The sequence below is a fragment of the Melospiza melodia genome, chromosome 6, assembly GCF_035770615.1.
Source record: "Melospiza melodia melodia isolate bMelMel2 chromosome 6, bMelMel2.pri, whole genome shotgun sequence".
NCBI classification, from domain to species: domain Eukaryota; kingdom Metazoa; phylum Chordata; class Aves; order Passeriformes; family Passerellidae; genus Melospiza; species Melospiza melodia.
This window is the reverse complement of record NC_086199.1, coordinates 66,419,866-66,447,401: the sequence shown is the minus strand read 5'-3', so window position 1 is coordinate 66,447,401 and position 27,536 is coordinate 66,419,866.

Genomic DNA, 27,536 nt, shown 5'->3' with positions numbered 1-27,536 from the left:
ATCAAAGCTAACCAAATTCAGAGACATTCAGCTATATCTTTAAAGTTAATAGTTCCATATTAATTTTCTATACCAGTACATTTCCCCAAGTTTTAAACAAATTAATCTTTGAGTGTTATTGTTAGAGTTCAAATCAAGTACTATCATTTGATATGGTTTCAGAGTAAATAGCTGTTACTGTAGATTCAATTTCTATCCTTCACTGAAAAGAAGGGTAGATCAGGAGCTGCTTCTCTGTTCACTTAATTGTTATTTGCTATACTTTGCCAAATACTTGTAAGTCACTTTGTCCTAGGTAGTTTTACAAGAAGCATGATGAGTTTTGCTCTTCAAAATGTTCACTGTAACACTGAAATGTGCTTACAGCTCATGTTTAAACTCTGCTTGCTCTGTGGACCAAATCTAGTCTTAATTAAGGGGAGGTACTTCCATGGGTTTACAGTACAAAATCCAAAATAAATATGTATTCTAACACTTATGTATGACCTGATATTTTCAAGATTAATTTAATGGTTTTGTTTATTTTTTTTTTCATTTGGTCTATTCTATCATTAACAATATAGGTGTCTTATGGTAGAGACTCATTCTTGCTTGAATATTACTTATATGATTCTATTGGGGTTTTTGGGAATCTGCTGAAATGAAACTTCCAGTAACATTATTTTGTGAAACTATAATTATTACAATTTTAAACTGAATCATTTAAATTTAGTAATGTTGTACTACTGAGTTTTGCAACATAGCTTTATTGATTGAAATTAAAATAATGCTTGGTAATGAAGTATGACATAACTGTTGGTCAGATTATAATTAGCAACTTTGCTTTTTGTATTTTGTTCCATATGTAAGTCAGTTTGCTTGCTATGTTTTGCTTTTTTTACATTAATTCTATTTTATTAGAATGCTGTCAATTCTCTAGCTATATGACAAATTAATTCTGAGCTGAAGGTAGTGTCAAAATTCAGATTGCAAACTAATGAACTTCCATATATTCACATTGCATATGCCAATCAGAAACAAAGTCTATTATTTTGCATTCCACACATTAATGAAGAGATGTTTTAAACATTGCAGAGAAAAATTGAACTTTTGTGACCTGCTTTTCATATTATATATTTGATATTAGGAAATTATATTGTACTTATGCAAGCTAAAAATATAATGACAGAATCAAACAATTGCCCACCAAAGCAACTATGTCCGTTCCTTATTTATGGTACAGGATTATCTTATGCAAAATTTCAAGTACTATGAGTAGAATGTGCTTCAATGCTTTAAAAATTATGTGTGTGGGAAGCTGTATTTCAAAGTAATGAACATTAACAGAAGAGAATTCCTTTTAGGCACACTCAGTGAAGAACAGGGATAGTGAATGTGGCTGAGAATGTGGCTGAGAGGTCTCAGGAAGTAAATCCAATGTAGCCCATGGCCCAAATGCAGCTCAGATGGTCATTGATTAACATGGGAGAAAGTAGGACAAACCCCCAAAACTTCATTCCTCATACCCAGACTTCCACAACTTAATGGATCTCTTCCCTTATGCATACAGATGAAACAATTTAAAATTTCTAATGGAAATTGCTGCAAAAAAAAAGGGAAAACATCACCACATAAAGTAGCCCAAATCACACGCACTGAGACAAACACGCACATACACATACACACACACAAAAGTATGATTCAGTAAAGTATTTCTATGGTTGGAGATGGTAGGATTGCTGTGTTGCTCCTTGGTTTTTTGAAATTTTTTTTTACCACACTTTTCTCAGACTGCTTTATAGGCAAGAACTTAGAAATAATTTCATTATCAAAGACACTTGGAGCTTATGCTTTGTAAAACTTCTCTATATTAACTGTCTTCTGAATTTATGAGATACCAAACGTGGTTAGGAAAGTAATTTGAAGTAATGCTATAGCCTTAATGCAAAGGAAGTAGTAAAACTAGAAATAATATCAGAGGAGGTAGATCAGTGTGACATTGTATAATGAGCTAAAAATTATGATGCATATATGAATCACTAAAGTTAATTTCTTATTTACATTGAAATATTTGTATTTGGATACTTTAGAGCAGTAATATACCTTTAGCTGATGTTTAACAGCTCCTTTTTGGTTCCATCTCTCACAGGTTCTTTTAAGGCATACACCTTCAAAGATATTTCTGCAATGTGAATTGATTATAGGTAGAGGGTTGCTTAACAACATAATAATACCTGTTATATTGCTTAAGTAGGATATTTCTGTCTTCACCATTATACCAGGAGATTGGTGCTATATAATGCTGTCTGGGCAACATGAGAAAAATCTGTAGGCCAGAGTAACTTCCTGAGATACTAAAGAAGTGATGTGTCCTATCAGAAAAGGCACAGCATTCTTCCTGTTCTTCAAGGAATTCAACTGATCCTCATTAGCCCAGTCTGTAACCTGATAAAAATCTGAATCTGTTGTATTTGTCATCATTTGTCCTGTAGACTTGCTTTCATTTTAAATTGTTTACCTCATAAATTTTACAATAAGCCTAAACAAATTCCCACAATTAATATAACAGTCAATAATGGTACTCAAATTTCAGTAATAGCCAGAATTATAGGCATGAACCTGAATTTCTTAATCTTTTGTTTGCCATTAAAAAAATATCTGGCCTTTTTCAGACTGTATCTGAATTTTGCCTGAAATTAATGAATATAGGTTTGGTCTGGGTTCTACTCCAGACCTTAAATAAAAACGTAATTAATGAAACATCTGTAGAAGTTGGCATTTGAGACCTAAACTTATTCTTCAAGAAGATTCTCATAGAAGTACAAAATCTTCATGTGAATACTCAATTTTATATAATTTATTTTCTTTTATGATAAGGAAATTGTTAACACAGGCAAAATTAAAGGTCAGGGGGAATAAATACATGCAATTCAGTTATTTTTGTTACTGTTTTTTATAGCAAGAAGGTGAATCTTTCTCTTCTGAGAAATCTCACATGTAATGTTTTGTTAACTAGATAACTTCTCTGTGGCATTTAGTAGCAATGATATTTAAAAACATGCAAACTTTGTTCTAAGATGAGCTATAGCTAGGAACTGTTCCTAATCAGCTGTTGTGCTAATTAGAAGTGCTGCCAGAAATTTAGTGGAAAGGAGACTGCATTGGTTCCCACCAATTCTTCTGATCTTCCTGCCTTTTTACTCTCATAGGTGATATTTATAAAAGAAAATACAGCAGTAGTAATATTTCTAAAAGTACTTTATCTGAAGGCAGGTGGCTAATCTGTTCCTATTAATTTATCTTTAAATTTGTATTTCTCCAGTACTTCTGTACACATACTTTGAAATGACGCAGAAACATGGTTAGAGAATAGATGTTGTTACATTTTACATTGTTATTTAAATGACAGGTAAAATTCTGCCCAATCCCACCCTACTTTGTCTTAGTACTGCTGTCATCTCTAATAGTGCTTTAGACTAGAACCATATCTTCACTAAATCTCACATGTTGTGTAATGATGTGAAACTTACTGATATTTTTAAAAAACTCAGTCTATATTCATCACAGTTCACAGGCACTGAAGGAGGCTACGCAGGCGCCAGATTTTGCTCCTGCTGTTTGACTCACAGACCCGTCTTTCAGCATGTCTCAATGCTGTTATTTTCCTATGTGCCATCAGGGACAGAAATGGCAAAGCATCTGCATAGTTACAGCAATGTCTTCCTTTATATAGTGACCTATGATGGGGGAAAAAACTTCACTTTTTTTTGTTATTTTGGGATAACTTTTTGACCTGTACCCATAATATTGACTGGGACTAGAGGAGCAGTGAACTTTTAAAAAAGCTATTGCCTGAACATGTCTACCACACCTGAGGTGCAGTCACACAAAATGCTCTTCAAGTCTTACTTCAGGATGATTTTTATAAGGACTTTGTAAAAGAAAGAGTCTTATAGTAATGTGTAGATCGCAGATAATACCTCATTAGCTGTAGGAGGTTATTATAATTTATTCCACAGAGAAAACATTTGTTAAATATAAAAAATTATCTGCCCAATCTTCTAGTATTGGAAGAACCTTGGAGTTCAACAAAAAAAAAGGAAACAAAGAAACAAAAAAAAAGTAATGGAAGTAGAAAGTCATTTGCAGTAAGGAAAGGAATAGATTTCTGTGATGTGGCAGAAGACACTGAGATGTCGGTTCCCTCAGAACTCAGTCCCACCACGTCACCCACAAGGATTTGTCGCAGTGCCAATACTGACCTGTGAGGAATGCCACTCATTACTGATCTCTGCTTGGACATTAGGTCCAAACCAGGGTGTGACCATCCAGCCAATTCCTAATTCACCACGTGGTGCTCCCATCAGATAGATCCATCTCTCTCCAGTACAGAGGCAAGGCTGCCCCTTTATCAAATGAAAGTGCAGTAACAATGAAGCCTAATAAGATGCATTGTGCACAAAGTCATTCTGATGAATTATTCATAGAACTGATGATTCAATTAGGAGAAGATTTTTCTTTCTCAGGTGTGAAATTCCATGCAAGTTGAAAGGGAGCCTTAAAAATAGTAATGGGTGCAATTATATTCAGAATATGTCAGATAATCATGTCATTTTTCAATAAGGAATTAATTAGATAGTAATACTTTTCATATGCACACTCTAATTGCTTTCCTCTGAGGATCTCAGAATGATACAAAGAGCTAAATTAATTAGGCCTCTAAACAACCATTTGAGGAAATCATTGTCTTTTTCTACTCACTGTAAACTGAGGTACCGAGTGGTGAAATTACATTTCTGCTAACACACATTGAGTTAGAGGAAAAATCTATGTATGGATTTTTTTTTCCTTTATGTTACAACAGAAGGTGTTTTCATTTTTAGTGTTTATTTAAAAATAGGAAATCATGAATGCTTATGTATTCAGTCCCTATCACAAAATAGAAAATGCACCTCTTCTATTGAAAAAAATAAAAAAGACTGTATTGAACCATGTAGAAGAAAGGAAGAAAGATAACTTCTAGGGTTCAAGCAAACTTCCTAAGCTGAGCAACTCTGAAAGAAATAATCATAGAGCACAGGTTTATTCTTAGCAGAAGTCACTAGGTACTTTCTCTCATCTATAAAATATATTCAAATACTAATTTCTGATGACAAATTTATTATATGCATAGAAAGAAATAGTCATTATTTATGTGATCTTGTTGGTTTGGCATGTATCCAGATACTGATGACCTTGAAAATACAGCTTACTAATTTTAATATGATGAAAATGAAATAAAAATTCAGCAGTATCTGTTATAGAATTGATGATCAAGTACATTACGATCATATATCCTTTAATCATAAAAGGTATATTTTATGCTAATTATAGAATGTATTTTGTATTTGCTTAATATTACTAGTAACACCCAAGCTATCAGTTTTCAATTACAGTTTCTCAAATATGTAGTAAATCACCCATTTATACATTGGTAAGGTAATAATCCAGTGATATTAAAAACTGAAAGCTGGGTCCACAATCAATGTTTTGCAGGATGACTAATTAAGACAGCTTATTTCTTAATTAATAGCGAGATTCTTCTTGGCTAATGTCCCTGCCTGACATATTATTCTAATCTGATTTTTGTTAATTTTTCACCAAGATCCACAATCATCAAAGGACTTTTCATTCTGCTTTATGTTTCTATTCTGTTATTCTTCTTTACCTGCATTTGACCTCTGGGACTGCTGTGGTGTACATATATCTTAAATATGTCTTGATGAAAGAATCACTGGCTACACAAAAGACTTCTACTTTTTATAGTAGACTTTTTCAGTTAGTGGAATCTACTGAATGTCTTTATAAAGAGAGACCTAGAATTAAAACACACAATTCTCAGTTCTTCAATCCAAGTAAATTTAGCAGCATAACAAGGAAAATTTATGAAAATATTTCTTTTAGCAGAACACCTAGAAAAGTGCTAAATTTTTAGGTGTGTCATGAATATGAAAAACTATGTAGGTTCTCCTGCCTGAGAAATCACATTATGTTCAATGCTTTTATGTTCATTATCTGTATGATAACACATGCTTGTTTGGAGGAAAGCCATAAATGGTAGGAATGCTGGATACTTCAAATAGGTACAGAAGGTTCTCAAAAAATAAAGGTTATTTTCTATTCTCTCAATAATTTCCCCCATCACTTAAAATAGCAGTTTTAAATACAAGTAGGACTTAGAGTATAGAAATTAATAAAATCTAGGCAGCCCTAGTGTTTTTCCAGGAAACACCATGCTGCATGCTGCAGAAACCAGATGGCTAAGAGTGATGTTTTATGTTTACGGCTAGCAATTTTTTCATCATAGTTAATAATCAGCTATTTTGGTTTTTTTCATGGAACATAAATCCAAGTATCTTCAGCTATTTTTAAGAGTTTCAATTAACCTCAATTAATTTTACATTTAAATGTCCAGGAGAACTGAAATAGTCTATAATGCTATAAACCCATTTAACAGCTTAATTATGAAGTTTTGTCTCTCGTAAGATTTCCTATTTTTATTTAATTGTGTCATTATTAGGATGGGGAAATACTTACATATTTTTAATTCTAAAACAACAAAAAAGTATAGCAAAAACCAATGAAAGAACTTAAATACAACAGTCAAAAAGGATTAGGATTTTCATACAGAATTAATTATATATTTTTGTTAAGTATATTTTAAAAGAAATCTTGAAGCATAATAGAATTTGATGTGGTTTTAGAAGCCACTTTCCTTACCACTCATCTCTGTGGAATCACAAAGTGCCACTCTTTCTGTTTGCTTGCACTTGAGACAAAGGGTATGGCCTGCATGAATTCACACAAACCCTGACCATGTCATCTCATCAAAGATCTCAGGAAAGGACTGATGAGTAATTGTTACAGACACAGAAGTGGGAAGGTGAAATCAGTAAAACTTGGGCAATAGCTGATGTTAGGTATGCTTGATCTGATTTAAAAAAATATGTGATATACAAGTTCAGAAGGAAGTACTTAAAAAAGGATGCAAGTGACAAACAGAAAACTTTGGTAATGAATCACCTTCTGAATGTCATTAAAGTCAAACTAAGACCCCAATAAAGGGCACAAAGAATAATAAAAATGTAATTAATTTAGGTTTTCTTCTCCCATAATTACAGTTTCAAGATGAAGTGTATTTATGAGGCAGTCAAGACATTTTATTTGAAGAATGGTGTTTTCTGCCACTGAAACTATTTTAAGGGAGGTCAGACTGGACATCTTAAATGTTAGCAAAGTACACAGTTGCCTGGAAATGAAAAAAAAGGATGAAATTCATAGCATGAAATAATTTTAAAAGGCTTGCAGCAAAAATGCCTCCTTTTTTTTTCTACACTGATGAATTTCATTTGCATCCATTGAATTTGCAACAAAGATTAAAAGGAAAAAATACAGGCAAAGGGAAAGAGGAATTCAGGATTCAATTCATTCTCAGTTCTAATGCTCCCACTGTCATGATCCATTTGAAACTTTAAAAAGGAAACCCATTGAACTATCTTAAGTAGGTTTTGCTGAATGAAAGACTGGATTCTTAATGAGCAGGAATTACTGAAGAGGCATTCCAGAGTTGGTTTGAAGCTGGGGAATGGATGAACTTCAAAAGAGTCAATCTTATCTTTCCCATGGTCTTCAGAATTTGTAACATTATATTTTTGAAATGAAGACAGAATAAAAATATGCCATAGTATTACAAAAATGTTCCCTTCAACTTAAAATTTCATGTTTCAATTCTAAATAAATAGCAGGAAAAACTCCTAGAATAAATAGCTTGTATTTTATTTATCACATTTTAAAAGATCAATGTTTTTTTCCACAATTTTATTATTCTACAGTACAGCAGTAAGATGGCAGAAGACATTTATACTAGAAGTTCCTAGACACAATGTGTTTACTATAAAATATTAGTGGTTTCATAGGCTTAATTGCTTTCCACTGATAACACCAAAGTGAACCATGCAGGCAGTCAATAAAGAACAGGAATGTCCAGCAAGCACAGGGGACATATTTCCTACTGCACAACTCTTCCCTTTTCTGACCTCTCCAGTCCTGATTCCCAAGGGAACATTTATGAAATACTTCCAAAACACAAATCTGAGAAATAAAGCTTTTATACCTCTTGAAGCTAGAAATCTTGTTGTCCACATAATTAACATCTGTTTTTATATTCCAATACAATTCTTTCTCTAATTTGTCTCTGTTACACAAAATAAGAAACAGTTTTTCTCTCTTCTCCAAGTGAGAGAATCTCCTTGATATTGTGCTCCTCTCTTCTAGTGTTGCCCTTCAATCCTTCCTCTCTCACTATCCAGCACAGGCATTATTTAACAACAAGCCTGAGCTTGTTGTTAGCAGCTGATGGTAGCAGCTGATCCTGTGTGCAGCCTGGATTTTTCTCATTTCATAGAAATTAATGTGATTCTAGGCATTTGTTTTCTTCTATTGCATTTCTAAAATCTATTTTCAGATTTACCAAGTCCATCTAGAAAAATTCTCAAAGGCATTCATTTTTAGACATGAACAGTGACAGACTTACTTTTCAGTACTTAGTTTAAGCCCAGATTTTTTTTAATTTCCTTATTTGCAACACAGCTTGTTAGTCTCACAAAATGCATAGCGCAACAGGAAGGAGATTGAGTTGCAATTGGAAAATGGGACTAAGACTATGTAGAATAAATGTATTGTTTCACAGGCAGTTTCATATAACTGTGTGCCCCTGATATCCAGTTGTGACATGAATTTAGAGTTTTTCTGGTGGTTTAAATTTTTTTTTTGTTTGGTTGGTTGGTTGGGGTTTTTGTGGTGGGTTTTTTGTTGTTTTTTGGTTGGTGTTTTGTTTGTTTGGGTTTTTGTTTGTTTGTTTGTTTGTTTGTTTGTGTTTTGTTAGTTTGTTTGTTTTCTTTAGATACGTGCCTTCCTGGGAGTGGTTATTACTAGTAATGATAGATATGACATATTCCCATTGTCAGCTTCTGCACAGTGTCTGTCTGAAATTCAGGCTCATTCAAGTCAGATAGCTGAGAACTTCATCTGACAGAGCTTTGTTTAAATGACTGTACTACACAATCTTGTCCAGAATACTTGCTCTTTTTCTAGCTACCCATGCCTAAATTACATTGTGCAGTTTTGGTTTTTTATAGGGCAACCTGAGTATTCCTTAATATCCTATAAACAGAATTCTCCTGTAGTTTGTCAGGCTGTGTGGAAGCAGAAGAAGAAAGACAGGATATGACTGAAAAAAAATTAAAATATAATAGCAATAATAAAGTAATAAAAATGAGAATAGAAGTATAAATAAGGCTAATAAAAAACTGATTAGTCTCTTCTATCTGGAGTGAGAGATTATCATCATGATTCCATTGATGTTTGCATAAAGCCAGCTACAATTTTCAGACGAATCATTGCATCTTTCATAGTTTAAAACAATATTTTAGATTGAATTGCTTTCACTTATTAAGATATCACACAATGTGGAAATACTTAGAGCAGAGAAAATAGACAGATGGCTAAGTAAATTAATCTATAAGCAGCAACAGAGCATAAGGTTAGTTGCTGACATTGACTGAATCTTGTGGAAGGTGGTAGAAAGATGACAGCATTAATTAGTCACAAACATGAAGGTGAAAAAGGTTGTGAAAAGCTTGTGAAAGGGGAGGAGATGGGTTAGGAACCTGTCATTTAAAGGGAGGATGACATTTCACATTTGAGATTTATAACTGTACTTTAAATTCCCCAGAATTTTGTAACATTTTGACTGAAGACTCTAGTTAAAAACATGAAAATAGGAACACATTTCCAGTGTTAATCTACATTCTTGACTTCAGTTTCAAATGCAGGCATTTGAGACTGCTCTGATTTATTTTTTTTTACCAGCTGTAATCATCATGCAGCAAAATGCATCGTATAAAATAGAAACTAGGTCAGATGGTACTACAAGGTGCTTTCATTGCCCTGAAGAAGATTATTTACCTGTTCTTCCATATTACTAGAGATTTCATATTTTACAGTGTTTCCAATGGCAATATATTTTTGAGTAATATATTAATATAAATTTGTAATAGAGAATGTTCCAAAAGCTGCACTATTATATTTGTGATAAATTACATGTTGTGTTCCAAGGTAGACTGCATTCTTAGACTTTTTGCTCTGGAAGTCAAAACATTCCTAATCTTTAAATTCTGACATCATTAGACTATAAAAGTGACATTAGATATTTTCATACATTTTTAACAAGAAAATCCAAGTTCACTGAATTTTCTGGAGCTGTATAAATTCATATTAGGCACAGACTTTTCTTAATTTATTTTGCTCTCATTTCTTAACGAATCTGATTTTGAAGAAATGCTGAACACTTCTACATCACTTGAAATAATGCATTTTAAGGTGTTCTGATGAAGGAAGAGGGAACCAGTCTCAAAAAATCCTCACAGCACTGAACACAAGATAATATTTCTACGTATGACTTAACAAAACATTTCAAAATTTTGCTGGTCTTTTATTCTGTAACAACCATAAATAGATACTAGAAATATATGACACAAGGATACCTAAATGCTGATTTTAAAAGGCAAATATTCCCTCATTTATTTATTAGTGATATTTGACACAACTTTTCTCCATTATTAGCTTAGTGGTGGAAATTTTGCATTATTTCCACTGAATAATTTAAAAGCAAAAAGAAACAAGATTCTTTACTACATCATAACATATTTGACAAAATTCTTTGATTTCAGAAACAGTTCTGTGTGCTGAGTGGGAAACAGGGTCCCTTGAGTGCTCTTTCCTGCTTTTACTACATTCCACCTCCCTGTTTTATCCAAGATAGCTTATGGGTTTAGTGTATATAAATTCACATTTCTCATTAGCTCATTTTGGCATCCATACCAAGATTTTCAAGTAAAAAATAATTTGTTTCATAAGAGAACAGAAGCAAGAATGTAATTTCTTCTGAGATTTGTAGAGATCAAGACTGATTATGAGAAAGCAAATGCTTGGATGTTTTTCTGTTAGTAACCTCTTCTATTTATAAATTATCTTGTTACAAAAAAGGAAAGTAAGAGCATGTTTATGCATGATAGAGATTTTAATGTAAAAATAATGTTTGGAATGAAAAAAGCCTTTGATACCAGCTCATCAGTCATTTAAAATTTCCAGTTTATATGTTCATTTTTCTTCGCCTGCACTTGACTTTAATTCTATGCCCTTAAATCCAGCTTTAAAGCCTCAGGAGAATTTGGCATGGTCCATGGGATCATACAGACATGAGAGAAATCAATTTGCAGCAGAAGCTAAAGAGTGAATATTTAGAAGATGAGAAAGGAGGGAGATGATGTTCTCTGGGATGTGTTCCACCAAGAAATGTTTGATGCTTAAACTCAGGTCCTGAAATGATGTGTGATAGTAAACAAAAATCTTGTATAAAAGGAGAGACTGGAGGCATGGTTTGGATGCTGGTAATCATCCTATAGAATGAATAATACATCACAGCTGTGGAAAAAAAAATCTTTTCCAGTGCTAGGATATTTTTCATTAAATACTAGTTATTAAACCTATTAAAAGGGAATTTAGTTGCAATAAATAAGTATCTGAAGTATATATTATCTTTAAAAATAAGTATGGCTTATCTTCACATGTTTTCAGATTTTTGTGCTTAGAAAAAATACTAATAATGATATTTTGCAGTGCACTTCAATCCTAAAAGAATAATACATTAAAAGCATCACCAGAAGAGAGTGTTTGTCTCCTGAAAGGTTTACAAAAGAGTGAACATAAATTATAGTTTGCTTCTAGACACATAAGTATCTTAAGAAGCCTGAGCTGTTATGCTGAAACAAAGTCACACCATTCTACCTTTTTCATAGCTGTTAAATTTCAGGTAACATAAAGGAGATGAAAACAAACATCCTTTAGTCTCAAAAAGACATCAGGAAAAAAATAATGGCATGTTCTGGCCTGAGCCATGGCTGAGTTGTGCAGAGCTACCAGCACAGGCGCAGAGAGCAATGTCTGAATGCCTAAACCAAGAGCTACCTTGTAAGTTCCTGAAAAGAAATCATGCTTTACCTTTCAGTGCAAAGTAATTGGAAATGTTTCATAACTGTTAATCCCTAAAACATTACCTCTGGAACCATGAGAAAGAGTAAGGAATTGCTGATGTCCAGCACATACTGACCCTCACTGCTATGTGCTTACATAGCTGTCATCCACCCAAGATACTGATTTATCTGCCAGGGGTTGGTATTGTGCATAATACATGACCACATGCAAATTAGCATTAGTGGAATAGTCTTTCAAAATTAATGTTAGTTCTCATCTGGAACTCTGTTTCAAGATTTATGCTATTATTTCATTAAAGTTCTACAAATGTATTATTAAAGTTGGGGGTTTTTTTACATAAATCTCATTGAGAACTAAGGCTCAGAGTTCTTTTCTCCAGCCCCATTCCCCAAATCACATCCTTGGTTTGGAAGGAATTAGACATTTCCTATATTCTTAAAAACAATCTTTCATAGACTCATTCCTTAAAATGGTTTTAATTAGCAATGTTTACCTTATAAAACAAAGGCTTTGTATCCTCTAAACACCAATTAACAAAAAACTTACATGTTCTCCAAGCTTAATGTGCATACAGTTCTCTTTGCAGTAAAGGTATTGTGAGGTATAAATCTTAAATCTTAATAAGAGCAGTGCATTGTATTTCTAAAAAATTGTTTATAACCTTGAATTTTAAGTCTATATGACTTTAGAAACATAATCCCCACAGATAGAAACTATTACCTTTGTTTTTTTTCTTTTCATCTTGCTTCAAAATACTCTTTTAAGTTTTAGAAATGCCTCCAGGTTTTTGTTCAACAAGAGGGCACAGCCACACAGATACACACACACATACACACACACAGAAATACACCAACACTCACGCAATCATTTTGATTTTTCATGGGCTGCCCTCAAGAATTTGATTTACTGAAGCCATTAAGATTTATCTCAAAAGTGCAGTGAACACATTCCAAGGATCAAAAGGTCTTGAATTTGAGTATTGTTACTCTCCACCTACATCCTTTATAAAGAGGAAAAGCATTCTCATGTAATAAAAACAGTGTCTGTTTCAAGGTCATGTGTCATCTCTAGCCTACCTGATCTTTATCAGCAGTTGGTGCTTATACAGCAGTTAACACACCTGTTTTTTTTAAATCTGGAAAATGTATGAAAATATTTTTTTCTTTATTTAGCTTGGCATAAGCAGGCTTACCAGTTTTACATATAAGAAATAAAAGTTATGTATACATATATGTTTATATTTATATGTGAAAGAATGTGAGGAATCTAGTTCCTTAGCAAAGCAATCTGTCAGCTTTGAATACTTAGAACACTATCTGAGCTGCTTGTTGCAGTCTAAGAATGATTTACCCTTTTTGTCAACATTTTGGTTAATTCTTTTAAACGGTTTTGAATGCTTGGTCCAATTTACTAGATTTCTCAGTAATTATTCCTTCTTCTGTTCTTTTATTTGAGGAAACACCTGAATGGTTTTGTACTATACCAGTTGTGCTCTCCATTTATTGTATAATCCAAAACTCTTGGCTGATTTGAAAGCTGTTTATACATGTATTCCCAGTTACATTCCATTACCTAATATGCACTGATAATAGAATGACCTTCTCCAAAATTACCAGTGTCACCTTGATTTCCACAGGTGTTATTTAACAGTGATTGTACTTTTCCAGTTTTGCTGTAGAACAAATTGTTCGTGATCTCTGATGACATACAGCTGGTAATGCAGGTGCATTTATAACACAGCCTGAGGAAATAGATTGAATATTTGAAGCAATAAATCTCATTTTGATTTCTATTAAGACAGATGTCTACTCTGTTTCCTGTCCTTCTTCTTTTCCTGTGTCAAATAGAATTTATAAATGCAATTATTTCAAAGACACTTTAGGTAAGAAAAGGAAATAGAGAGGAAAAAAGGAAGTGACAGGCGACAATGGCATCAGAATTAAAAAATACTTCAAATATACTATAATTGTAACTAACACTGTGATAGTTGGAGCATTCTAGACTTGCTTATCTTTTGAGGTAATGAGTCTATTCGATTTTCCAGCTTTGTCTAAGCTAGTACTGATTGGTTACTAAAATTTGAACAATTGCTTTTCCTCTGCACATGTGGTGATGTTGGTCTGGCAGTGCCAGGGTATACTGAAGAAAGAGCCAATGCCAGAAATCAGGAATACGTAGTGAAGAAACAAGTGGCATTGACAAGATGCTGCAGATGGCCCAGCTCCAGTGTTCAGGAGAGCTCTGTAGTCAGTAAACCAGTTCACTGGCATTGGCCATGAGCAGCAGAGCCAGTACCAAGTAGACATGTTCTGAGAGAGAAAATACAAATTTGCCTGCTGGTTTGAAGCACCGTCTTGGTCTCCTTGTGGAAAGCCCCACTGGAGCAGTGAAAATGCCCTTGACTGCAGGCAGTTTGTCTGAGTGGGGAGAGGCTGACAAGACAGTGCAGCTGAGGCTACACATGGAGCCTATTATAAATATCTTTTTCATTCTTAATCCAAGGAAATCATACAACATTGAATGGCTTGGAATTGTTTTGTACCAGGCTTTAAGATAAATTTTTGTTCATAATCACTCTTCTAGTCAAAATTGCACTGGTTCAGTCCTGAGAACAAGGGATGGGTAGGGGATAGTGCCGTGTGGTCTTTTCTGTTTCCATCACAAAGCATTGTGGAGGGCCTCAGCTGATGTCAGAAAAACACCTTCTGTTGACACTCCTCTAAGGAATCAGTTGCTTTGCTGGTTTTTAACTCCTTTTAAGAAAAAACTAATGTCATGTGCCTCATTAATTTAATATTCAGTAAAGGCTGACATAATTAGTGAAACTTTGAACATTTATCTTCATTTTTTTAAAAAGAGTTCTGTTTTGACATTAATTTTCATGTACCCTCATTTTTTCAATGAGGGTACATGAAAATTAAGGTCAGAAACCTCATTGTGATGTGCAGATACGCTTTTTCAAAGGACCATCTTTTATTTACCTTAGCTTTTAAAATAATAATACTAATACTAATAGAACTAGTACTATTATTTACATGAGCTTTTAAAGATAGTTGGGATGGGGCATTTTTCAAGGAGTTCTTAGAATATAATTGTAAGAAGAGATTAAAAGAATTGATTTCTAGAGTAAGACTAATCTCAGTTAACATTAACTTTCTCCACTTAAGAACTGTGAGAAGTTTTTCAATCTCAGTTTTAATTATGTAAGTCCCAAATACATTCAGCAGAATTCTAGACAACATAATTGCAACAGCTTAGGAAATCACTCTTCTGAATGAACATATGCATCTACTTCCAAAAGAGATGTATTGCTGAGTCAGAGTTAGCTTCTGTAATGACTAGACTTTGGCAGTAGAAACCTTTGGAGCACCCAAAAATAAAAAAAATAAAGGGGGGAGAGATCACCTTTTAATACAAAGGCTCTTCTGTTTCAGATATTACCTTTGCATATTGTTTTCCTTAGACCTGGGTTTTCTGGTAAGAGGGCAACTCATGTCCCTGGAATGAGCACTCAAGAGGTTAATGGAGTTGTCTTGAGTTAAATATTTGTCTCAGTTTTCAAAAAAACACAGACAAAAATTCATCATTTGGCACAGTCAAACACAAGACACTATGTCTGGTGACTCATACAGTTCAAAAACCCATGTTGAAATATATAAGAGGTGATAAATGATCTAGCTGGAGCACTTCAGACTTTAGGGAGTTGATTAGGAGATGCCTTGCCAGCACACTGTCTTTTGGATTAAACAAAGGAGGTTCCTCAGTCTTACATCTTATGTTTATCGTGCATCAGATCTTCCTATGATTTACAAAAATTTCATTTAGTCTCATTATTTTGTTAGGTAATTGATAAACAGAGAGGATAAACTGAAGTAAAGATTTAAGATTCACTCTATGGTAGATTTCAATGGCAATTATTCATCTAAATATCTTTGATTATCTGGGCGTCACCATTTAATCAATTGTAATTCTCTGCTCTAGCATTAGTTTAATGTTATCTGATTGCTGTTCACTGATGATTCTCCTGAGTGTTTGTCCCTTAAATAATAACAAAGGGGTACCTCATCTTCATAATCCATTATTGGATGTACACCAGGACTACTTTGCCACTTGAGTAATTGCAGTTGTATTCTGAAGTGTTTCTGTTTGGGTGAGGTTTGTCTGCTAAAGAGGAACCTCTAAAAGGAGGTAACAAGCCTCTCTTAAGTCTCAGAGGACTATGAAGCTGTAAATGGAAACACTTCTAGCATTAGTTACGATTCTGGAGTTAAAATAAAAGTGAAAAATGCGGTGCTATCCAAAAATAACACAATACATTTCAAATGTGGCACAGCTTGATACGAAATAAGGAGCAGAACAGTGCAAGACTTGCTGAAAAAGCTGCTAAGAAAAAATTTTGCAAAGGCAAGTGGGAAAAGTACTATCAAGCCAAGTAAGAAAAGCACTGCAGTGCATTATAGTGTAAAGTGTTTGCTTCCTCACACGTATGGCTTTGTTGTACCATTGCCATCAGTAGAGAAGAAGAAATAGAAGATTCATGGACTTGGTTTTCATATCATTGTGTAACTGGCAAAAGAAAGAATGTGTGTACTATATAAAATAGTTCAAACTACAGACAGCAGAATTTCAGAAGAATTTCAAGCTGGAATCATGATAGCTGAAGTGGTAAAAGAGTGTGAGATCATAATAATTACAAGGTTTTCTCTCTTGTCAATAGTACTAATTATCAGACCTTTTTTAACTTTTCACTCATTTAAAACCTAGAATATATTTGTAGCTGACATAATTTAATACATGCAGAAAATTAGATTAGAAAGTACTAGCTTTTTGAAGTAAATTATGTAGTGATCAGAAGTTTGGATTTAGCAAAGAGTATTCTGCCAAATGACAAGTACTTTAAAATATGTATTGAATCTCTTCTTCTTTCTTTTCAACATTTGCAATAATTGTGCCTTCAATACACAATCACTTTACAGGTTTACATTGATTAGTTTGAGGTTTGGTTATCTTACCAAACAAATCAGCGAAAAAAACATTAGAAATATATTTGATTAAATTTTCCTAGATATATTTTCAGTCATGGAAAATAAAACAACCTGCCATGTATGGTTTTATTTTCTTCTTTAAGAGTGTTTAGTATCTGAAGCCTAAAGGAGGAAAGCTCTATTCATATCAGTAACTACTGCTTTTTACATAGACTCAATAATAGCATATGTATATTCATAAGGAGAAACATTCATTTAAGTCATCAGGAAGAGGGTAATTACTATGCAGGTTTTTGCAAAATCCTGATGGTCACAAACTAAGTTAATCTGTATTTAACTCAGAGATGATAAATCCACTGAGTTTACAAATGCCCATTTATATAACATTTGAAAAAACCACCAAACCACCTTGAAATAGGCAGTTAAAAAAAAGGATTACAATTGCCACCATGTATGGGACCAAGGCAGATGTTAAGTTACTAAGTATAGTTCTGGTGAGATGTACCATCTTTTAGTATTACTTCTGATTGCTCCAGTAGTTTAACAAATCTGTACACTTTCAGTGTAGTTTTCTGTGTAAATCTCTAAAACTAGGTAGGCCTTTCCTTTTTAATTATTTTTGATTTTTTTAATGGCTCTGTACCTCAGATTTGAGGAACTACATTTCTGTGAATATTTAAGAAGATTAAAATCTGAATTAAGTTTTGAAAAAGGACCTTTAATTACATAACAAAGCATTTTCTTATGACCCAGCACAGTCTCACTTAAGCTTGTTGGGTACTAAAAGTATTTCAGCTGTGCTAAAAAGAAACTAAGAACCAGTGACGCCCTCAAACCTCGTCCCACTGACTTGTGTGGATTTTGGAGAAGTTACTATTGTGAAGACACTGTCTGCAAGCACATTTTAAAACATGTTTAACTATTCCTGGTTTCTTTGAAAAGGCGCTGAACTGTGTTTTATATTAACTTACTTTGCTCAGAATTCAAGATAAGAAATGCACCCATTTGCATTGCACATGTTACGTGTTGTAATTACAAGATTTTCATGATGGCGTGGGTGTTTTACTGCAATACTTCTTGGAAAGAAATATTGTTCCCAGCTTAGAAAAACAGTAAACTTAAATAATGCAAGTTTTTCAGTGCTGTTCATTTCACCAATCTTTTAAAAAAATTCAGGTCCAAACGATCAAATGGTAAAACTAGCTCCAAAAGTTTGTGCTGTGAGCCAGGATATGTTAGAGGTTGCTCAAAATGACCCAAAAGCATGGTGCTTACAGAGTGTAAAGCATCAAGATGTTTTATATCTTCTTTGTTCCCATGCAAAACTTCCATAAGATTATGAGAATTCTGTCAATATTAAAAAATATATATCTTGTTTAGTCTCCAGTGTTTGCAATCTCAGTAGGCATTTTCTTGCACATTGTTGGCCACTGAACAAAATAGCAACAAAAAGAGTAGATGTTACAGAGCAAAAGGGTCACATAGGTATAAACTTAAGTCACATAAGCAAGAATTTTAAGACAAATTCTAGTCATGCTTAGAATCAAGATGTGCTTCTGTACCTGTAATTGTAGACACAATGGAGATAATACGGTAACTCTGAAGGTACTGAAGCCTTAAAAGTGTTTCAAATTTTATTTGGTAAATTTTATTCATTATTTATTCATATAAATAATGGTTTGTGGTTTTTGAGGGTTTTTTGGGGTTTTTTGCAACAGTAATGAAAAAAGCACAAAAGTTCTTAGAACTATTTCAGTGTCTTGGGACATGAATTCTAAAAGTTGTACGAATTTTTCAAGATGATAAATATTTCTGGGGACTACCTGGATAAGAATGGATAATGCAATAAAATAACTGTGAGAGCTTAAAAGGGGGCATATAAAGCAAGAAAAAGCATATTTTGTCTAAATTGCTCATAGGGCTTTTTACTCTGTCAAATATGGCTGATATAATTTAACTGATATAAATTATTATTGATTTCCAGGCCCTGAGAAACCTTTTAAGCACTGAACAAAGATTTTAATCCTTTCTGGTTTTTAAATAAGATTTTTTTATTATCCTTTACAAAAGGTTTTATGAAGTTATTAATTTGATTATCTCATAATAATGACTGTAGTTAAACAGTACATTCAGAGAAGATAAGGAACTGCCTCATCAGAAAGAATTTTATGTTCAGAAATAAGGTCCAAATCCACAGAGCTCTTATATATATATGTTGATGTCAGTAGGAGTTCAATTTATCACAGTCTAAATGAATGGAGTTGATACAATTTGTGTTGGGAAAATCTAAATAAGCTAAAAAAATTAGATTCATAGATCTAGTATTAGCTTACAAAAAGATGTCATGAGAATTATTTCCAAAGATCACCTTCTCCAAAGCCTTTTGCATAAGCAGCCTCCTGTATTCAGTACTGTAAAGACACCATGAAGGGATGCTCACAACACAGTGCAATACTTTCATTTAATCCATAATGGATCACGGCATTCTTGTTGTAGTAGTTAGTAGTAGTTAACAGTAGTTAGTAGTAGTTCAGTAGAGCAGCAGCCATGTAGGCATCAGGCTCTGGATGAGCAGCATGTGTGGACTGGTTTTTGTGAGACAGTTGAGTATTGCTTCTTCCTCTTTGAAGTCATGTGGGAGGAAAAGCAAGTTGAAGCATTGGTGCAATATTTCTCTCACTGACACATCTGCTCCATTACCTGAAGAACCTGGGATTTAATTAAACAAATAAACACAAAGATGCGATGCCCTTGAAGACATAGGGCCTTTAATGGATAAAACTGGCTACATTGAGCTCTATTCCTGCTACAAGCCAACAGAAGCTTGAAGGTTACGTCACTCTCATGACCTATTAAAATCCTTATGAACTTTTCCATTGACTCCACTGTATTTTGGATGAGTCCCCAGTTCAACAGTAACTTCTTATTCTGATTATTTTGCTGATGTGAACAAACCTCTGAACATTGCTGTGAAGCATCACCTTCTGTACATAAACTCCGTAATGGCAAACCCAACATTTTTAGTAGATCTTAGAGTCAATGGCTGACAATGCTTAAGACACATAAGGCAAAAAAGCCCTGCAGTTCAAAATGGGAATTTCAGAAGAAAATCAGTGCTCCAGAAGGAAATTTGGCCATTGCACTAGAAATCAGCAGAGATGGGGTTAAATACAATTGATGTTACTCTGTGAAACATCAATGCATGACATTTCACAGCAGTTAGTATGCCCAGTTGCCCCCAGAGCTCAGCTCGTTCCTCCTCCATTCTCCACTGCGCTTTGAACAGTAAGACACCGCTAACAGGCAGCTAGCCCATGTGCTTTTGAGCCACTTTGCAGCAAAAAAGAGCAACACATGAGATGGACTTTTGTCAAATCCTTTCTGGAAATCTGAACATGTGATGTCCATTGAATTCCATTTTTTGTCTCCTACGGTAGTCTTGTCTTCAAAGAAACCTAACCAGATGGTGAAGCTTGCCTTTGCTTTCTTAGAGGCCATCAGTCTTTGCTCACACTGTGTATTTCTAAGTGTTTTTCCTGTTTTGATCTCTGAGAAAGACTTTGTAAGACACTTCCACTTGCAACTGAAGTTTAACGACATTCTCAGAAATGTTCCAACTCTTTTGTTAATCTATGGCTCCGTGATAAGTACCTGAACCTACTGAACTTCAACTAAGACATCTTGAAATAGTAAAACATACAGAAGCTTCCCTGCAACTCTGGTCATAAAGCTCAGCTCACTAAGGGTAAATAATAATGGCTTCCATTTATGAGAGCACCTTTTAACTCCCAATATCCCAAAGGTTTTGCAAACTATTGTCCTGATTCTGCAGCTATCTATTTTAACAGACAACCAAGTTCCGCTGTCACAGATGGGTAACTTCTTGCATCATAGAAATTACAATGGGGAAAAATTTTTCTGCTATGAAATAGAGTAAAATGCCTCATTAAGAAGAAATTTATGTTGCAATCATTTTAGAAAAATTCTGGTGCAATTTGTTAAGCAACTCGAACATCATGCTTCAAACTGCATTTTGCCTGAAAAGTAGAAGTCAAGACTCCAACAACATTTAAGGATAACCCCAGTAGATTCTGAATGAGAACATGTTTTATATTTACTCTCTGAATCTGTTTTTCCTGTGTATTTCCTATGTTTCACAAATGCATGATCAAGATAGACTCTCTTCTATATTACTGGATTACCGTTACTGCCTCAAAGAGCAATTACATGTTCTTGTGACATTTTCTATTCAGATACCACCCAGGCCAAACGCTCTTTAGCCTTTACAAGTGCAAAACCATGCTAGAAGTTATGCTTGATGATTCTGTATTTACTCATGACAGCATAACAATCATCACAGTGAAATCATCTAAACGCTGGCTCCATATTTCTTTTGGAGGTACTAGTCTTTCAGAGGATCACATGCATTAATATTTTTGCTTCTTGTCAATCAAAAAACAGCCATTGTCCATGTGCACTTAAGGAGGAAAAAGTTTGTAGAGGAATATGAATCCATGTCTTTTAGGTGCTATAAACAAGTGTGTATTCTTTGCCTATGTTCTATATTATGCCATAACTGTGTAATCTCTTACAGATACACCAAAGAAAATCTGTAAGTAAAGCTGTGTTATTTTTTGCTGATCTATTGGAGCTGAAACAACATCCTGCTGTGAGGTAGGAATTACTCAGTAGACATCAATTACTCATATAGCAACTTGATCTATTTTCAGTGAATAATTTGGAAGTTATAGCCCTCTATCCTCTTTGGAACCTAACAATAAATAGAACTTACTACTGCTATTTTTATTTGCTGTACCTATTAATCATAAATATAAATAGAGTTAGTATATTTTTCATGACATAAATAATGTTAGTTCTGTTATTTATTAGATCACTAATGCTACATGCTACTGCTTCTGCTCTAGACATTAACTAATGGAATTATTTGATAAAAATATGGCCTGTGACTATAGAGAACTAAAATTGTTTATTCATGCACAAATGTCCTTGATTGCAGCCAAATTAGGGTGATCAGAAAAATAGAACTGAGAAAAATTTGCACTGTTTTCCATAGTGACTTCTTGCACAGCACAGCTGCAAGAAGTCAGTAGCAGCTTTGGTGACCAAGGAGAAACTGTTAAAAGATGAACCAAATGACGTGCTACATTTCAGTTGCTACAGTTTGGGGTTGGTAGGATTTATGTTTAATTATCTGTTCTAAATTAGGAACTCTACCTTCAGTTCATGTATCAGCTATAGAACTTTTGTATGTCTTGAAATTTAATTCCATTTAGTGAAGAGTCTTTCTTATCCCATTCTCACCACAATCAATAATGTATATTTTCTTCTAATCGTTGCCTTTCTAATCTAAATTCTCTGACACAAAGGCCCTGTGGTATGTGAAGCATATCTAGCTCAATACAGTGTTTGTCTTGGTGGAAAAACTTGTAGGCAGTAATAAACTGATGCTTGTAATAAAATATAGAAGAGAAATTGTACACATTTAACTCTATTAATGTGTATTTTCAGATTTTCATTGGGTAGTTGATATTCCTTAATTTTTATTAACTGAAGGTTTTTTGATTTCAGGTAATTTCAGTTCAAATACTATAAATTGTGAATTAATAATGTGCACAATATACTGCAGTAATTTAAAAAAAATGTTTTTTTCCAGTCATTTTTTTCTCCCTATGGTTATATGTTGAGACAGAAAGAGAGGAAAAAGATGAGAGTTAAAAAACAAAGAACCATGCAATATGTATAATTGATTTTGGGTTTTCACTCAGCAAAAATTTGTGATTAATAATTGCATTGTAATCCTGCCCTGGAAGAATACATGGAAAATCTATGTAAAAAAGTCTAATTTAGATATGTTTTCTGGGGTGAAAAAGAACTATTTTACTGAGATGAATAAGCACTGTGTTATTGAGAGGTTGTTTAGTTAGAGTTTTGTGTCAGGATGTGAGCTTATTGTTAGTTTATACACCTTACCTTAGGTTAGCTTATACACCTTACCTTACATTAGTTTATATACACTACCTTTATTTCAATTATTGACCAACTCTTACTCTTTCAAACAATTTGTTACTGCTTACTTAGCTAATTCTGCTTGCCCCTTACAGGGAAAAGCATTCCTTGTTGTCTCATAGTGATCAATTTATACCTTGAATTTATGTACCTTGATATACTTGGCTTTATTGCCTAGCCCTCACAACAGCAAATATTTGATGAAAAATCATAAATATGTGTCTTTCCAAAAATGAAATGTTTAGACATAGGAAATAAAATAATTAAATCATACCCTGCTTTTCAATATGTGTTTTGAAACAGCCATGCTAATGGTTCGGTAGAAGTTTCACCTTTACCACATCTTCCCTAACTGTACTTCCTTGGAAGTATAATAAAGCTGCTACTCATAAAAGATCCCCTAACAGTTTCTGATGGATTATTTCCATTTAAATATAATAGGATATATTAACAGACAGAGGGATTACACTTTCAGCTGACCATCAAGTAAATTAATACTAGCCATAAGCATAGTTATCTAAAAGCCTGCCTGCCTTGCTTTTTGGTTTCATCTGTCATTAATTTATTGTATGACAGATGCATCATATAAATAAATTCTTAAATTTGGTTTGTTAAAATTATTGTACAAAATTTTTGTACAAAAATTATGGGTAGTAGGCATCTCCAATCTTTTCTGTCATAATTCAGATAAGAATATAATAATGTCTGTGGTGGTTCAATTGGTCTGCTCCAAAAATGTCCTACATAGCCTTAAGCAGATAGTCAATAGTATGACAAAAAAGGGATATATATATATACGTATGTCCTTATATAAATAAGATTATATAATAATATATTATTACAAATTAATAACACCTTATAATAATACTCTTCTGACTTGTCTCCAAGTATTTTTACCGCAAGACATACTTGAGGAGATTTTCAAGACTTTAGTAGCCCTCAGGGCAGTTTTGTCCAGTGTCCCTTGTGCCCATCAAAACTTTTTGCAGCTACACCATCTTCTAAATACAAGTAAACCAAGCCAAAGACTTAATACGAGTTTATTAACTTGTATTAAAAAAAAAGTTTTATTAACAAAAAATATGCTGTTTTACATTCCTAGTCATATAGTAGTTCCTATAATTGTAACCCAAAGCATAGCATGACTTAGGAATACTAATTTTTCAATACCTCTGAATTGAACAGTCCTTTTTCAGTCAGCTGTCCTAGGATTAATATCAGTAAATCTGGACAACCATCTAGAGGGAAATAGAAACTTTTAGCTTATGAGGAAACGCAGTTTTTTGTTGTTTTTTTTTTTTTCTTTGGGAGAAATAACAGGGCTCTTGGACACAGATGATTGATTTTGGCAAGGTCTGTCCTTGCAGAGCACTAAGGAGTCAACTTGTTTTTGTTTTGACTCTATATCAGTGTAATTGTATTATTGTGGCTCTTGCCTATTTTCAGTTTCATGGAAGTACTTGAAGTACTTTCTTAGAGGATGGGTTTGCCATGAAACAGAGTTCCTATTTCAGGGTCTTTCCTGATGTTGATGCAAAATTCAGAAACGCGCAGTGGAAGTCATGTCCTCCTCCTTCCACATACTCCTTTCAACTGGTGCCTAAAGGGTGATGTTATCTGATCTCTGTCATCACAGAATGACAGCTGTTTGCTCTGAGTTTCCGTTCAGTCCATATAGAGCTGCATTTTGAAAGCTTGCAGGTACATCCTCTGAATTCACACATTCCTGACTATTCAAAGTGCTCTAACACATCAGGAACATGACTCTCACTTATTCCTCCATTGTGCCACCTTAGCATATGTATATTTCACATTTGTTTTAGCACATTGCTTCATGTTTTGCCTTGCTTTGATTGACATTCAGCATACTAAATTACCTCAGTTCTTGAATATATTTAATTGATTATAGCCTTGAGACACCCTCTGATAAATGGCTGTGCTCTAATTTTCAGAAATAAACACTGATAATCACAGGAACCTGTTTGTGCACTTCTCATTTGGCAGTATCACCAAAAGGCCTTTAAATTAGTCTGTGAGCTTTAAAATTTATAGGTTTATAAATACTATTACCTAGTTTCATGTCTGAATTTACAAATCCTTTTTATTCTGTGTCCCTTCTTTTAAGTTTATTCAGATTTCTATATCACAGATTGGCTTCTGTTCCAAGACAATTCATGGCCTGGAGAAAACCATTTCTTGCTACAATTTAGAAAAAGATATAATTATGACAGTTAGATACAGGTAATGGCCAGTTATAAGAGCCCTAAATCACATTTCTGAGGATGATAAGGAGGCTACAAAATATTATATGGAGTGGTGCATTCTCTAATACCTATATCAAAACCTATTTCAAAGATTCAGAGAGACCCAAACCTCTTGGTTTTGAACACCTAAACTTATTTTTGAGAGTGTTGGTACAGAAGTTATAGGAAACTACTACCACCTCAAGAAAAAAGACATTGGCTTATATTTATGTGTTAGGGCACAGATTTTGCCAGGGAATTCTGGTCAGAGTTTGGAGGATCCTTGAATTCAATTGAACAAGCTGCCAATTCTAATTCTAATTAATTCTAATTGTAATTCTAGTTGTAATTCTAATTCTAATTCACACTCATATTACAAGTAAGATTTTTTTTCTGCTCTGGGCAGAAAATTACATCATAATTGTATGAATCATAACTAAAACTTACATAAAGTATGAAAAATCCTAAATATGAAATCCATCCCTTTTTCTCACATGCAAACGCAAACATTCTGTTGGAAAGAAATTCCTATCAGACTCAAACCCAGAATCAATATGAAGCCAGATGGATATAAGATTGAATTTTCCTCCCTTCTTTTTAGTGCACTGATAAAAGCTAATACAAGATTGACATCTTCAGCCTCACAAATAAAAAGGGAGCTGCAAAGAGAAAACAGATTCTCCATTGTCTTCTCTTTGAAGCATCAATATGTTATTTAAAAACATCTGAGAGAGAGAAAGAAAACATGATTTGTGAGTCTAGTAACACCTAAATTGGACCTGCTAATTTCATTTGTTCATTGTCATCTATGTGAAATCCTAGAATGCTCACTTTTTAACAAAGCGTTTTGGTGTATTGAGAATATTTTTGCCAGTTTACAGAACTTGTAAATAGAGCTTGAAGGGTGCTATACTGACTGGTTTAACATCTCTGAGCCGATAATTAAAATGAAATGTGAATTACTTCTTCCTTTCCTTCTTCAGATATATTTCTGTAATACTGTACTTGGACTTTTATTCTTAGAAGTCATGATTCTGTGTCCAAATGCTTTCAAACATGATTCAGAATCAGATAGGGGACTGCAGACTCTGAACTTCATGGACCATTAAAGTCATATGTCTGTCTCCTCTTCTTGTTCAGCTGCTCTGTGGCATTAATTTCTCACTAAGCTTGTTAAGCAATGCAGTCATTCAGACACCTGTTATTCATTCTAGTAGTACATGTAAATGAGTCCCTGGTAGTGTGTTGGCTTGTCTGCAGTTCCTAAGTTTTGTATCAGTGAACTATATAGGCAGCAGCTTACATATTTAATCTTGGTTGACTATTTTAAACCTGATAAGCACTGTTTGAATACCCCTGTTATTCAGTGAGGCTGGTATACTGCCTAGCTTTACAGTGATAGCATAGTTTGGATTGAAATTGCACCTGAAGACAAGGGAGTTTCCTTGATTTATAGGTTTCAAAAGAAGCTCTAATACTCCATATGAGAGGAATTGGAACAATGGAAAGAGAGTGATGCATGTTGCAGAATTTCTCAAATTGTACCAGATACTTGTTGACTTTATGTCTTAGCCTTTCAAAAACATCTCCAGAGGCATTTTGAATTTTGATAGTTCTTAGCTGTAGAAATATGTGTTTAGGCATTTCTTTCCCTCTTCTGAGCATTTCACAACAGATGCTGTAGAATAATATGTATTGTGAGAGTTCTCACACATCTTATTTTAAAAAATGACAGGCTATTTCTTATTTAAGATGCAGATAGACAGACCTGGCTTTAACACAGAACTCTGGAAAGAACACAGCATGAAAATACTGGCTGTAATTGTGCTTCTTTCTGTCTACAAGTTGCTGAAGTCATTTTGATATCAGAGTGAAGACAGTGGTCAACTTAGTTTCTTTTTGGAGTTTTGATAAAGGTGATTTTTTGCCTTTATATAAAGTTCATTGTACCTCTAGCAACATTCAAAATTAGTGCATTGCCTTTACATTATATTCTTACGATTTCAACTTCATTTTTTTTCAATGCACAACATTATAAGGAAGACTGATTCAGTAGAATTTTGAAATAATGCAGATATGTGTCTTTTCCCTTGGCTCTGAATTTTTTTATTGTTTCCTATTTAAATATTGTCAGTCTCCTTTATTACATTTTTATAAATTATAACAAAAAAATAAACTGTGCATTTACAGCCAACTATCAAACAGAAGT